This window comes from Oncorhynchus gorbuscha, linkage group LG05 (genome assembly GCF_021184085.1).
Source record: "Oncorhynchus gorbuscha isolate QuinsamMale2020 ecotype Even-year linkage group LG05, OgorEven_v1.0, whole genome shotgun sequence".
In the NCBI taxonomy this organism is placed as follows: Eukaryota; Metazoa; Chordata; class Actinopteri; order Salmoniformes; family Salmonidae; genus Oncorhynchus; species Oncorhynchus gorbuscha.
The window spans coordinates 9,252,205-9,267,007 of NC_060177.1; the positions used below are offsets into that span (position 1 = coordinate 9,252,205).

The following is a 14,803-nucleotide window of genomic DNA, read 5'->3' on the forward strand; positions in this document are numbered from 1 at the left end:
ACTGTGTACTCTCTGTGTTTAGGGCCAAATAGCATTCTTGTTTGCTCAGGTTTTTTGTTAATTCTTTCCAATGTGTCAAGTAATTATATTTTTGTAATCTCATGATTTGGTTGGGTCTAATTGTGTTGCTGTCCTGGGGCTCTGTGGGGTGTGTTTGTGAACAGAGCCCCAGGAACAGCTTGCTTAGGGGACTCTTCTCCAGGTTCATCTCTCTGTAGGTGATGGCTTTGTTGTGGAAGGTTTGGGAATCACTTCCTTTAGTTGGTTGTAGAATTTAACGTCTCCTTTCCATGATGTTGATAATTAACAGTATCGGTCTAATTCTGCTCTGCATGCAATATTTGGTGTTTTACGTTGTACACAGAGGATATACCCCAGACCTCACAACCATAAAGGGCAATGGGCTTTATAATTGATTCAAGTATTTTTAGCCAGATCCTAATTGGTATGTCAAATTTGATTTTCCGTTTGATGGCATAGAAGGCCCTTCTTGCCTTGTCTCTCAGCTCGTTCACAGATTTGTGGAAGTTACCTGTGGTGCTGATGTTTAGGCCGATGTATGTATCGTTTTTTGTGTGCTCTAGGGCAACGGTGTCTACATGAAATTTGTATTTGTGGCCCTGGTGACTGGACCTTTTTGGAACACCATTATTTTGGTCTTACTGAGATTTACTGTCAGGGCCCAGGTCTGGCAGAATCTGTGCAGAAGATCTAGGTGCTGCTGTAGGCCCTCCTTAGTTGGGGACAGAAGCACCAGACCATCAGCAAACAGTAGACATTTGACTTCAACTGCCCTCTCCAGTTGATATATATATGTTGAAGAGGGTGGGGCTTAAGCTGCATCCCTGTCTCACCCTACGGCCCTGTGGAAAGAAATGTGTTTATTTTTTGCCCATTTTTACCTCACACTTGTTGTTTGCGTACATGGATTTTTTTAATGTTGTTTGTTTTTCCACCAACTCCAAGTTCCATCCATTTGTATAGCAGACCGCCATGCCAAATTGAGTGAGGTCAACAAAGCATGAAAGGTTTGTCAATTAGGGTGTGCAAGGTGAATGCGTGGTCTGTCGTATGGTAATTTGGTAAAAAGCCAATTCTCTCTCTCAAAGAGGTTTCTATTACTCCTTGTGTCCCAGTTATGAACATATGGAAATAATTTATACAGGCGGTCAAAGTACTGGTGGTACTATTCCCTACAAAGGGAATAGTGTTCCATTTGGAACAGAGACATTGTAGCGAGAAACTGTGGGAAGGTTTAAATTGTCTCTGAAGCAACGTGATACCCAAAACGTGGAGAGCAGTTGCTGTTTCCACACAGAATAAGGAAAAAGAAAACAAAATGTACTATCTACAATCTAATAGCAGTAGTAGTTGAACTTGTATTATGCAAAATAGACTTCATGACATTCATGCACTTTTAAAAATGCATCAAAAAGAACTACAACACCCACAATGCAGCACCCAGAAGAACTACAGAATCAACAATGCAGCTTCCAAGAACACAACAAATAAAAAAAATTCTAAATAATATATATATTTTGTATACACTTTATGCACACATTCATTTGACATTCCTTTAAATATTTTAAACTCAGGAGACATTGGGACCAAAATACACTATACATTCAAGAATGTAATATTCTGCACTGTAGCTCTGAAGGCCAGTCGATGGTCTGGGAGCCAAACTTTTGTGAGTGTAATGTTTACTCTTAATGTTTTATTGTTTATTTCACTTTTGTTTAATATCTATTTCACTTGCTTTGGAAATGTAAACATATATTTCCCATGCCAATAAAGCCCCTTATATTGAAAGTGAATTCAGAGAGAGAGAGAGAGAGAGAGAGAGAGAGAGAGAGAGAGAGAGAGAGAGAGAGAGAGAGAGAGAGAGAGAGAGAGAGAGAGAGAGAGAGAGAGAGAGAGAGAGAGAGAGAGAGAGAGAGAGAGAGAGAGAGAGAGAGAGAGAGAGAGAGAGAGAGAGAGCTGACAGATCGATAAAGCAAGAGAAAAAAAACAGAGACAGACAGAGCGGGACAGACAGACAGACAGAGACAGATAGACAGAGCAGGCCCCAACAGGAGTTTACAGAGTAGAAATGCACATTAAAACAAGGCCCAGCTGCCAGCCCTGAAACGCCTCTCCTTCCAACAGATTGAAGCTAAATAAACATCAAAGAATGTGAAGAGAGCTATAAATATTGCTCAGAACCCCATGATTTATGAAACCTACACCAGGACGACTCCTGAATACTAAACTACTGTACCACAAAGACATGGGGAAGAAGATGGCGTCAAGGGTTGGGCAGTAACTGATTACATGTCAGTTACATGTCATTTGATTACAAAAACACTGTAACTGTAGTCTGTTAGGTCAACCCGCAAAAAAATATTGTAATCAGATTACAGATACTTTTGAAAAACTAGATGACAACTTCTTGGAATACTTTAAAATACTTTAAAATTCAAAAAGGATGTTTGCAAAAAAATATATTATGGCACCTTGCTGTTTTCTCCATGACATTCAATTCAGCATTGAAAAAAGGTGCAAGTTTAAGTTTGTTCCACCTGAGCGAGTCTGACCACAAGTCAGAGACCACTATGATGACACACCAAATGGGTTTGATGGATCTTCTTCTAATGCCTCTTAAGGGTATGGCGTTCAGTTTGGAAAAGGTTTTAATGATCTGAGGCGTTTCAAGGGAGTCACATCAATTCAACTCAGTCAATTGACCATCGCACAGTCTGCATGGATGGACTAGTTCTCTCCTTCAGATCTTCTGATTGACTACTTCTCTCCTTCCTTCAGCTTCTGATGGACTACTTCTCTCCTTCTTCAGAGCTTCTGATGGACTACTTCTCTCCTTCTTCAGAGCTTCTGATGGACTACTTCTCTCCTTCTTCAGAGCTTCTGATGGACTACTTCTCTCCTTCCTTCTTCAGAGCTTCTGATGGACTACTTCTCTCCTTCCTTCAGCTTCTGATGGACTACTTCTCTCCTTCTTCAGAGCTTCTGATGGACTACTTCTCTCCTTCCTTCAGCTTCTGATGGACTACTTCTCTCCTTCCTTCAGCTTCTGATGGACTACTTCTCTCCTTCCTTCAGCTTCTGATGGACTAGTTCCTTCCTTCAGATCTTCTGATTGACTACTTCTCTCCTTCCTTCAGCTTCTGATGGACTACTTCTCTCCTTCCTTCAGCTTCTGATGGACTACTTCTCTCCTTCCTCCTTCAGAGCTTCTGATGGACTACTTCTCTCCTTCCTTCAGCTTCTGATGGACTACTTCTCTCCTTCTTCAGAGCTTCTGATGGACTACTTCTCTCCTTCTTCAGAGCTTCTGATGGACTACTTCTCTCCTTCTTCAGAGCTTCTGATGGACTACTTCTCTCCTTCTTCAGAGCTTCTGATGGACTACTTCTCTCCTTCCTCCTTCAGCTTCTGATGGACTACTTCTCTCCTTCTTCAGAGCTTCTGATGGACTACTTCTCTCCTTCTTCAGAGCTTCTGATGGACTACTTCTCTCCTTCTTCAGAGCTTCTGATGGACTACTTCTGATCTTCTGATTGACTACTTCTCTCCTTCCTTCAGCTTCTGATGGACTACTTCTCTCCTTCCTTCAGCTTCTGATGGACTACTTCTCTCCTTCCTCCTTCAGCTTCTGATGGACTACTTCTCTCCTTCCTCCTTCAGAGCTTCTGATGGACTACTTCTCTCCTTCCTTCAGCTTCTGATGGACTACTTCTCTCCTTCCTTCAGCTTCTGATGGACTACTTCTCTCCTTCTTCAGAGCTTCTGATGGACTACTTCTCTCCTTCCTCCTTCAGAGCTTCTGATGGACTACTTCTCTCCTTCCTTCAGCTTCTGATGGACTACTTCTCTCCTTCTTCAGAGCTTCTGATGGACTACTTCTCTCCTTCTTCAGAGCTTCTGATGGACTACTTCTCTCCTTCTTCAGAGCTTCTGATGGACTACTTCTCTCCTTCTTCAGAGCTTCTGATGGACTACTTCTCTCCTTCTTCAGAGCTTCTGATTGACTACTTCTCTCCTTCCTTCAGCTTCTGATGGACTACTTCTCTCCTTCCTCCTTCAGCTTCTGATGGACTACTTCTCTCCTTCCTCCTTCAGAGCTTCTGATGGACTACTTCTCTCCTTCTTCAGAGCTTCTGATGGACTACTTCTCTCCTTCTTCAGAGCTTCTGATGGACTACTTCTCTCCTTCTTCAGAGCTTCTGATGGACTACTTCTCTCCTTCCTTCAGCTTCTGATGGACTACTTCTCTCCTTCTTCAGAGCTTCTGATGGTACTTCTCTCCTTCCTTCAGCTTCTGATGGACTACTTCTCTCCTTCTTCAGAGCTTCTGATGGACTACTTCTCTCCTTCTTCAGAGCTTCTGATGGTACTTCTCTCCTTCCTTCAGAGCTTCTGATGGACTACTTCTCTCCTTCCTTCAGCTTCTGATGGACTACTTCTCTCCTTCCTTCAGCTTCTGATGGACTACTTCTCTCCTTCTTCAGAGCTTCTGATGGTACTTCTCTCCTTCCTTCAGATCTTCTGATGGACTACTTCTCTCCTTCCTTCAGCTTCTGATGGACTACTTCTCTCCTTCTTCAGAGCTTCTGATGGTACTTCTCTCCTTCCTTCAGAGCTTCTGATGGACTACTTCTCTCCTTCCTTCAGCTTCTGATGGACTACTTCTCTCCTTCTTCAGAGCTTCTGATGGTACTTCTCTCCTTCCTTCAGCTTCTGATGGACTACTTCTCTCCTTCTTCAGAGCTTCTGATGGACTACTTCTCTCCTTCTTCAGAGCTTCTGATGGACTACTTCTCTCCTTCCTTCAGCTTCTGATGGACTACTTCTCTCCTTCCTTCAGAGCTTCTGATGGACTACTTCTCCCCTTCCTTCAGAGCTTCTGATGGACTACTTCTCTCCTTCCTTCAGAGCTTCTGATGGACTACTTCTCTCCTTCCTCCTTCAGAGCTTCTGATGGACTACTTCTCTCCTTCCTTCAGAGCTTCTGATGGACTACTTCTCTCCTTCCTTCAGAGCTTCTGATGGACTACTTCTCTCCTTCCTTCAGCTTCTGATGGACTACTTCTCTCCTTCCTTCAGAGCTTCTGATGGACTACTTCTCTCCTTCCTTCAGCTTCTGATGGACTACTTTTCTCCTTCTTCAGAGCTTCTGATGGACTACTTCTCTCCTTCTTCAGAGCTTCTGATGGACTACTTCTCTCCTTCCTTCAGCTTCTGATGGACTACTTCTCTCCTTCTTCAGAGCTTCTGATGGTACTTCTCTCCTTCCTTCAGAGCTTCTGATGGACTACTTCTCTCCTTCCTTCAGCTTCTGATGGACTACTTCTCTCCTTCTTCAGAGCTTCTGATGGTACTTCTCTCCTTCCTTCAGAGCTTCTGATGGACTACTTCTCTCCTTCCTTCAGCTTCTGATGGACTACTTCTCTCCTTCTTCAGAGCTTCTGATGGTACTTCTCTCCTTCCTTCAGAGCTTCTGATGGACTACTTCTCTCCTTCCTTCAGCTTCTGATGGACTACTTCTCTCCTTCTTCAGAGCTTCTGATGGTACTTCTCTCCTTCTTCAGAGCTTCTGATGGACTACTTCTCTCCTTCCTTCAGCTTCTGATGGACTACTTCTCTCCTTCCTTCAGAGCTTCTGATGGACTACTTCTCCCCTTCCTTCAGAGCTTCTGATGGACTACTTCTCTCCTTCCTTCAGAGCTTCTGATGGACTACTTCTCTCCTTCCTCCTTCAGAGCTTCTGATGGACTACTTCTCTCCTTCTTCAGAGCTTCTGATGGTACTTCTCTCCTTCCTTCAGAGCTTCTGATGGACTACTTCTCTCCTTCCTTCAGCTTCTGATGGACTACTTCTCTCCTTCTTCAGAGCTTCTGATGGTACTTCTCTCCTTCCTTCAGCTTCTGATGGACTACTTCTCTCCTTCTTCAGAGCTTCTGATGGACTACTTCTCTCCTTCTTCAGAGCTTCTGATGGACTACTTCTCTCCTTCCTTCAGCTTCTGATGGACTACTTCTCTCCTTCCTTCAGAGCTTCTGATGGACTACTTCTCCCCTTCCTTCAGAGCTTCTGATGGACTACTTCTCTCCTTCCTTCAGAGCTTCTGATGGACTACTTCTCTCCTTCCTCCTTCAGAGCTTCTGATGGACTACTTCTCTCCTTCCTTCAGAGCTTCTGATGGACTACTTCTCTCCTTCCTCCTTCAGAGCTTCTGATGGACTACTTCTCCCCTTCCTTCAGAGCTTCTGATGGACTACTTCTCTCCTTCCTTCAGAGCTTCTGATGGACTACTTCTCTCCTTCCTTCAGAGCTTCTGATGGACTACTTCTCTCCTTCCTCCTTCAGAGCTTCTGATGGACTACTTCTCTCCTTCCTTCAGAGCTTCTGATGGACTACTTCTCTCCTTCCTTCAGCTTCTGATGGACTACTTCTCTCCTTCCTTCAGAGCTTCTGATGGACTACTTCTCTCCTTCCTTCAGCTTCTGATGGACTACTTCTCTCCTTCCTTCAGAGCTTCTGATGGACTACTTCTCTCCTTCCTCCTTCAGAGCTTCTGATGGACTACTTCTCTCCTTCCTCCTTCAGAGCTTCTGATGGACTACTTCTCTCCTTCCTTCAGCTTCTGATGGACTACTTCTCTCCTTCCTCCTTCAGAGCTTCTGATGGACTACTTCTCTCCTTCCTCCTTCAGAGCTTCTGATGGACTACTTCTCTCCTTCCTTCAGAGCTTCTGATGGACTACTTCTCTCCTTCCTTCAGAGCTTCTGATGGACTACTTCTCTCCTTCCTTCAGAGCTTCTGATGGACTACTTCTCCCCTTCCTTCAGAGCTTCTGATGGACTACTTCTCTCCTTCCTTCAGAGCTTCTGATGGACTACTTCTCTCCTTCCTTCAGAGCTTCTGATGGACTACTTCTCTCCTTCCTCCTTCAGCTTCTGATGGACTACTTCTCTCCTTCCTTCAGAGCTTCTGATGGACTACTTCTCTCCTTCCTTCAGAGCTTCTGATGGACTACTTCTCCCCTTCCTTCAGAGCTTCTGATGGACTACTTCTCTCCTTCCTTCAGAGCTTCTGATGGACTACTTCTCTCCTTCCTTCAGAGCTTCTGATGGACTACTTCTCTCCTTCCTCCTTCAGCTTCTGATGGACTACTTCTCTCCTTCTTCAGAGCTTCTGATGGACTACTTCTCTCCTTCCTTCAGCTTCTGATGGACTACTTCTCTCCTTCCTTCAGAGCTTCTGATGGACTACTTCTCTCCTTCCTTCAGCTTCTGATGGACTACTTCTCTCCTTCCTTCAGCTTCTGATGGACTACTTCTCTCCTTCCTTCAGAGCTTCTGATGGACTACTTCTCTCCTTCCTTCAGCTTCTGATGGACTACTTCTCTCCTTCTTCAGAGCTTCTGATGGACTACTTCTCTCCTTCTTCAGAGCTTCTGATGGACTACTTCTCTCCTTCCTTCAGCTTCTGATGGACTACTTCTCTCCTTCCTTCAGAGCTTCTGATGGACTACTTCTCCCCTTCCTCCTTCAGCTTCTGATGGACTACTTCTCCCCTTCCTTCTTCAGCTTCTGATGGACTACTTCTCTCCTTCCTTCAGCTTCTGATGGACTACTTCTCCCCTTCCTTCAGAGCTTCTGATGGACTACTTCTCTCCTTCCTCCTTCAGAGCTTCTGATGGACTACTTCTCCCCTTCCTTCAGAGCTTCTGATGGACTACTTCTTTCCTTCCTTCAGAGCTTCTGATGGACTACTTCTCTCCTTCCTTCAGAGCTTCTGATGGACTACTTCTCTCCTTCCTCCTTCAGAGCTTCTGATGGACTACTTCTCTCCTTCCTTCAGAGCTTCTGATGGACTACTTCTCTCCTTCCTTCAGCTTCTGATGGACTACTTCTCTCCTTCCTTCAGAGCTTCTGATGGACTACTTCTCTCCTTCCTTCAGCTTCTGATGGACTACTTCTCTCCTTCCTTCAGAGCTTCTGATGGACTACTTCTCTCCTTCCTCCTTCAGAGCTTCTGATGGACTACTTCTCTCCTTCCTCCTTCAGAGCTTCTGATGGACTACTTCTCTCCTTCCTTCAGCTTCTGATGGACTACTTCTCTCCTTCCTCCTTCAGAGCTTCTGATGGACTACTTCTCTCCTTCCTCCTTCAGAGCTTCTGATGGACTACTTCTCTCCTTCCTTCAGAGCTTCTGATGGACTACTTCTCTCCTTCCTTCAGAGCTTCTGATGGACTACTTCTCTCCTTCCTTCAGAGCTTCTGATGGACTACTTCTCCCTTCCTTCAGAGCTTCTGATGGACTACTTCTCTCCTTCCTTCAGAGCTTCTGATGGACTACTTCTCTCCTTCCTTCAGAGCTTCTGATGGACTACTTCTCTCCTTCCTCCTTCAGCTTCTGATGGACTACTTCTCTCCTTCCTTCAGAGCTTCTGATGGACTACTTCTCTCCTTCCTTCAGAGCTTCTGATGGACTACTTCTCCCCTTCCTTCAGAGCTTCTGATGGACTACTTCTCTCCTTCCTTCAGAGCTTCTGATGGACTACTTCTCTCCTTCCTTCAGAGCTTCTGATGGACTACTTCTCTCCTTCCTCCTTCAGCTTCTGATGGACTACTTCTCTCCTTCTTCAGAGCTTCTGATGGACTACTTCTCTCCTTCCTTCAGCTTCTGATGGACTACTTCTCTCCTTCCTTCAGAGCTTCTGATGGACTACTTCTCTCCTTCCTTCAGCTTCTGATGGACTACTTCTCTCCTTCCTTCAGCTTCTGATGGACTACTTCTCTCCTTCCTTCAGAGCTTCTGATGGACTACTTCTCTCCTTCCTTCAGCTTCTGATGGACTACTTCTCTCCTTCTTCAGAGCTTCTGATGGACTACTTCTCTCCTTCTTCAGAGCTTCTGATGGACTACTTCTCTCCTTCCTTCAGCTTCTGATGGACTACTTCTCTCCTTCCTTCAGAGCTTCTGATGGACTACTTCTCCCCTTCCTCCTTCAGCTTCTGATGGACTACTTCTCCCCTTCCTTCTTCAGCTTCTGATGGACTACTTCTCTCCTTCTTCAGAGCTTCTGATGGACTACTTCTCTCCTTCCTTCAGAGCTTCTGATGGACTACTTCTCTCCTTCCTTCAGAGCTTCTGATGGACTACTTCTCTCCTTCCTTCAGCTTCTGATGGACTACTTCTCTCCTTCTTCAGAGCTTCTGATGGTACTTCTCTCCTTCCTTCAGCTTCTGATGGACTACTTCTCTCCTTCTTCAGAGCTTCTGATGGACTACTTCTCTCCTTCTTCAGAGCTTCTGATGGTACTTCTCTCCTTCCTTCAGAGCTTCTGATGGACTACTTCTCTCCTTCCTTCAGCTTCTGATGGACTACTTCTCTCCTTCCTTCAGCTTCTGATGGACTACTTCTCTCCTTCTTCAGAGCTTCTGATGGTACTTCTCTCCTTCCTTCAGATCTTCTGATGGACTACTTCTCTCCTTCCTTCAGCTTCTGATGGACTACTTCTCTCCTTCTTCAGAGCTTCTGATGGTACTTCTCTCCTTCCTTCAGAGCTTCTGATGGACTACTTCTCTCCTTCCTTCAGCTTCTGATGGACTACTTCTCTCCTTCTTCAGAGCTTCTGATGGTACTTCTCTCCTTCCTTCAGCTTCTGATGGACTACTTCTCTCCTTCTTCAGAGCTTCTGATGGACTACTTCTCTCCTTCTTCAGAGCTTCTGATGGACTACTTCTCTCCTTCCTTCAGCTTCTGATGGACTACTTCTCTCCTTCCTTCAGAGCTTCTGATGGACTACTTCTCCCCTTCCTTCAGAGCTTCTGATGGACTACTTCTCTCCTTCTTCAGAGCTTCTGATGGACTACTTCTCTCCTTCTTCAGAGCTTCTGATGGTACTTCTCTCCTTCCTTCAGAGCTTCTGATGGACTACTTCTCTCCTTCCTCCTTCAGAGCTTCTGATGGACTACTTCTCCCCTTCCTTCAGAGCTTCTGATGGACTACTTCTTTCCTTCCTTCAGAGCTTCTGATGGACTACTTCTCTCCTTCCTTCAGAGCTTCTGATGGACTACTTCTCTCCTTCCTCCTTCAGAGCTTCTGATGGACTACTTCTCTCCTTCCTTCAGAGCTTCTGATGGACTACTTCTCTCCTTCCTTCAGCTTCTGATGGACTACTTCTCTCCTTCCTTCAGAGCTTCTGATGGACTACTTCTCTCCTTCCTTCAGCTTCTGATGGACTACTTCTCTCCTTCCTTCAGAGCTTCTGATGGACTACTTCTCTCCTTCCTCCTTCAGAGCTTCTGATGGACTACTTCTCTCCTTCCTCCTTCAGAGCTTCTGATGGACTACTTCTCTCCTTCCTTCAGCTTCTGATGGACTACTTCTCTCCTTCCTCCTTCAGAGCTTCTGATGGACTACTTCTCTCCTTCCTCCTTCAGAGCTTCTGATGGACTACTTCTCTCCTTCCTTCAGAGCTTCTGATGGACTACTTCTCTCCTTCCTTCAGAGCTTCTGATGGACTACTTCTCCCCTTCCTTCAGAGCTTCTGATGGACTACTTCTCTCCTTCCTTCAGAGCTTCTGATGGACTACTTCTCTCCTTCCTTCAGAGCTTCTGATGGACTACTTCTCTCCTTCCTCCTTCAGCTTCTGATGGACTACTTCTCTCCTTCCTTCAGAGCTTCTGATGGACTACTTCTCTCCTTCCTCCTTCAGCTTCTGATGGACTACTTCTCTCCTTCCTCCTTCAGCTTCTGATGGACTACTTCTCTCCTTCCTTCAGCTTCTGATGGACTACTTCTCTCCATCAGAAGCTGAAGGAAGGAGAGAAGTAGTCCATCAGAAGCTCTGAAGAAGGAGAGAAGTAGTCCATCAGAAGCTGAAGGAGGAAGGAGAGAAGTAGTCCATCAGAAGCTCTGAAGAAGGAGAGAAGTAGTCCATCAGAAGCTGAAGGAAGGAGAGAAGTAGTCCATCAGAAGCTGAAGGAGGAAGGAGAGAAGTAGTCCATCAGAAGCTCTGAAGAAGGAGAGAAGTAGTCCATCAGAAGCTGAAGGAGGAAGGAGAGAAGTAGTCCATCAGAAGCTCTGAAGAAGGAGAGAAGTAGTCCATCAGAAGCTGAAGGAAGGAGAGAAGTAGTCCATCAGAAGCTCTGAAGAAGGAGAGAAGTAGTCCATCAGAAGCTGAAGGAAGGAGAGAAGTAGTCCATCAGAAGCTGAAGGAGGAAAGAGAGAAGTAGTCCATTTTTTCTAACTTAATTGAGGAAAATAAGAACAATCCGAAATTCCTTTTTGATACTGTGGCAAAGCTAACTAAAAAGCAGCATTCCCCAAGAGAGGATGACTTGCACTTTAGCAGTGATAAATTCATGAACTTCTTTGAGGAAAAGATTATGATTATTAGAAAGCAAATTACGGACTCCTCTTTAAACCTGCGTATTCCTCCAAACCTCAGTTGTCCTGAGTCTGCACAACTCTGCCAGGACCTAGGATCAAGAGAGACGCTCAAGTGTTTTAGTACTATATCTCTTGACACAATGATGAAAATAATCATGGCCTCTAAACCTTCAAGCTGTATACTGGACCCTATTCCAACTAAACTACTGAAAGAGCTGCTTCCTGTGCTTGGCCCTCCTATGTTGAACATAATAAACGGCTCTCTATCCACTGGATGTGTACCAAACTCACTAAAAGTGGCAGTAATAAAGCCTCTCTTGAAAAAGCCAAACCTTGACCCAGAAAATATAAAAAACTATCGGCCTATATCAAATCTTCCATTCCTCTCAAAGATTTTAGAGAAGGCTGTTGCGCAGCAACTCACTGCCTTCCTGAAGACAAACAATGTATACGAAATGCTTCAGTCTGGTTTTAGACCCCATCATAGCACTGAGACGGCACTTGTGAAGGTGGTAAATGACATTTTGATGGCATCGGACCGAGGCTCTGCATCTGTCCTCGTGCTCCTAGACCTTAGTGCTGCTTTTGATACCATCGATCACCACATTCTTTTGGAGAGATTGGAAACCCAAATTGGTCTACACGGACATGTTCTGGCCTGGTTTAGGTCTTATCTGTCGGAAAGATATCAGTTTGTCTCTGTGAATGGTTTGTCCTCTGACAAATCAACTGTACATTTCGGTGTTCCTCAAGGTTCTGTTTTAGGACCACTATTGTTTTCACTATATATTTTACCTCTTGGGGATGTTATTCGAAAACATAATGTAAACTTTCACTGCTATGCGGATGACACACAGCTGTACATTTCAATGAAACACGGTGAAGCACCAAAATTGCCCTCGCTAGAAGCATGTGTTTCAGACATAAGGAAGTGGATGGCTGCAAACTTTCTACTATTAAACTCGGACAAAACAGAGATGCTTGTTCTAGGTCCCAAGAAACAAAGAGATCTTCTGTTGAATCTGACAATTAATCTTAATGGTTGTACAGTCGTCTCAAATAAAACTGTGAAGGACCTCGGCGTTACTCTGGACCCTGATCTCTCTTTTGAAGAACATATCAAGACCATTTCGAGGACAGCTTTTTTCCATCTACGTAACATTGCAAAAATCAGAAACTTTCTGTCCAAAAATGATGCAGAAAAATTAATCCATGCTTTTGTCACTTCTAGGTTAGACTACTGCAATGCTCTATTTTCCGGCTACCCGGATAAAGCACTAAATAAACTTCAGTTAGTGCTAAATACGGCTGCTAGAATCCTGACTAGAACCAAAAAATTTGATCATATTACTCCAGTGCTAGCCTCTCTACACTGGCTTCCTGTCAAAGCAAGGGCTGATTTCAAGGTTTTACTGCTAACCTACAAAGCATTACATGGGCTTGCTCCTACCTACCTCTCTGATTTGGTCCTGCCGTACATACCTATACGTACGCTACGGTCACAAGACGCAGGCCTCCTAATTGTCCCTAGAATTTCTAAGCAAACAGCTGGAGGCAGGGCTTTCTCCTATAGAGCTCCATTTTTATGGAACGGTCTGCCTACCCATGTCAGAGACGCAAACTCGGTCTCAACCTTTAAGTCTTTACTGAAGACTCATCTCTTCAGTGGGTCATATGATTGAGTGTAGTCTGGCCCAGGAGTGGGAAGGTGAACGGAAAGGCTCTGGAGCAACGAACCGCCCTTGCTGTCTCTGCCTGGCCGGTTCCCCTTTTCCACTGGGATTCTCTGCCTCTAACCCTGTTACTGGGGCTGAGTCACTGGCTTGCTGGGGCTCTCTCGTGCCGTCCCTGGGGGGTGCGTCACCTGGGTGGGTTGATTCACTGTTGTGGTCGGCCTGTCTGGGTTTCCCCCCCCCCCCCTTTGGGTTGTACCGTGTCGGAGATCTTTGTGGGCTATACTCGGCCTTGTCTCAGGATGGTAAGTTGGTGGTTGTAGATTTCCCTCTAGTGGTGTGGGGGCTGTGCTTTGGCAAAGTGGGTGGGGTTATATCCTTCCTGTTTGGCCCTGTCCGGGGTGTCCTCGGATGGGGCCACAGTGTCTCCTGACCCCTCCTGTCTCAGCCTCCAGTATTTATGCTGCAGTAGTTTATGTGTCGGGGGCTAGGGTCAGTTTGTTTATCTGGAGTACTTCTCCTGTCCTATTCGGTGTCCTGTGTAAATCTAAGTGTGCGTTCTCTAATTCTCTCCTTCTCTCCTTCTTTCTCTCTCTCGGAGGACCTGAGCCCTAGAACCATGCCCCAGGACTACCTGACATGATGACTCCTTGCTGTCCCCAGTCCACCTGGCCATGCTGCTGCTCCAGTTTCAACTGGCCTGGGCCCTAGGACCATGTCCCAGGACTACCTGACATGAGGACTCCTTGCTGTCCCCAGTCCACCTGGCCATGCTCCTGCTCCAGTTTCAACTGTTCTGCCTTACTATTATTCAACCATGCTGGTCATTTATGAACATTTGAACATCTTGGCCACGTTCTGTTATAATCTCCACCCGGCACAGCCAGAAGAGGACTGGCCACCCCACATATGCTCTCTCTAATTCTCTCTTTCTTTCTCTCTCTCGGAGGACCTGAGCCCTAGGACCGTGCCCCAGGACTACCTGACATGATGGCTCCTTGCTGTCCCCAGTCCACCTGACTGTGCTGCTGCTCCAGTTTCAACTGTTCTGCCTTATTATTATTTGACCATGCTGGTCATTTATGAACATTTGAACATCTTGGTCATTTTCTGTTATAATCTCTACCCGGCACAGCCAGAAGAGGACTGGCCACCCCACATAGCCCGGTTCCTCTCTAGGTTTCTTCCTAGGTTTTGGCCTTTCTAGGGAGTTTTTCCTAGCCACCGTGCTTTTACACCTGCATTGTTTGCTGTTTGGGGTTTTAGGCTGGGTTTCTGTACAGCACTTTGAGATATCAGCTGATGTACGAAGGGCTATATAAATAAATTTGATTTGATTTGATTCTTCAGAGCTTCTGATGGACTACTTCTCTCCTTCCTCCTTCAGCTTCTGATGGACTACTTCTCTCCTTCCTCCTTCAGCTTCTGATGGACTACTTCTCTCCTTCCTCCTTCAGCTTCTGATGGACTACTTCTCTCCTTCCTTCAGCTTCTGATGGACTACTTCTCTCCTTCTTCAGAGCTTCTGATGGACTACTTCTCTCCTTCCTCCTTCAGCTTCTGATGGACTACTTCTCTCCTTCCTTCAGCTTCTGATGGACTACTTCTCTCCTTCCTCCTTCAGCTTCTGATGGACTACTTCTCCCCTTCCTCCTTCAGCTTCTGATGGACTACTTCTCTCCTTCCTTCAGAGCTTCTGATGGACTACTTCTCCCCTTCCTTCAGAG

General features: G+C 45.5%; 1 protein-coding gene across 1 annotated transcript in view; it reads right to left on the minus strand.

The window, feature by feature from the left end:
- LOC124035400 (A disintegrin and metalloproteinase with thrombospondin motifs 17-like) overlaps positions 1–14,803 on the minus strand; it is a 112,129-nt gene that overhangs the window by 76,827 nt on the left and 20,499 nt on the right. The window lies entirely within an intron of this gene.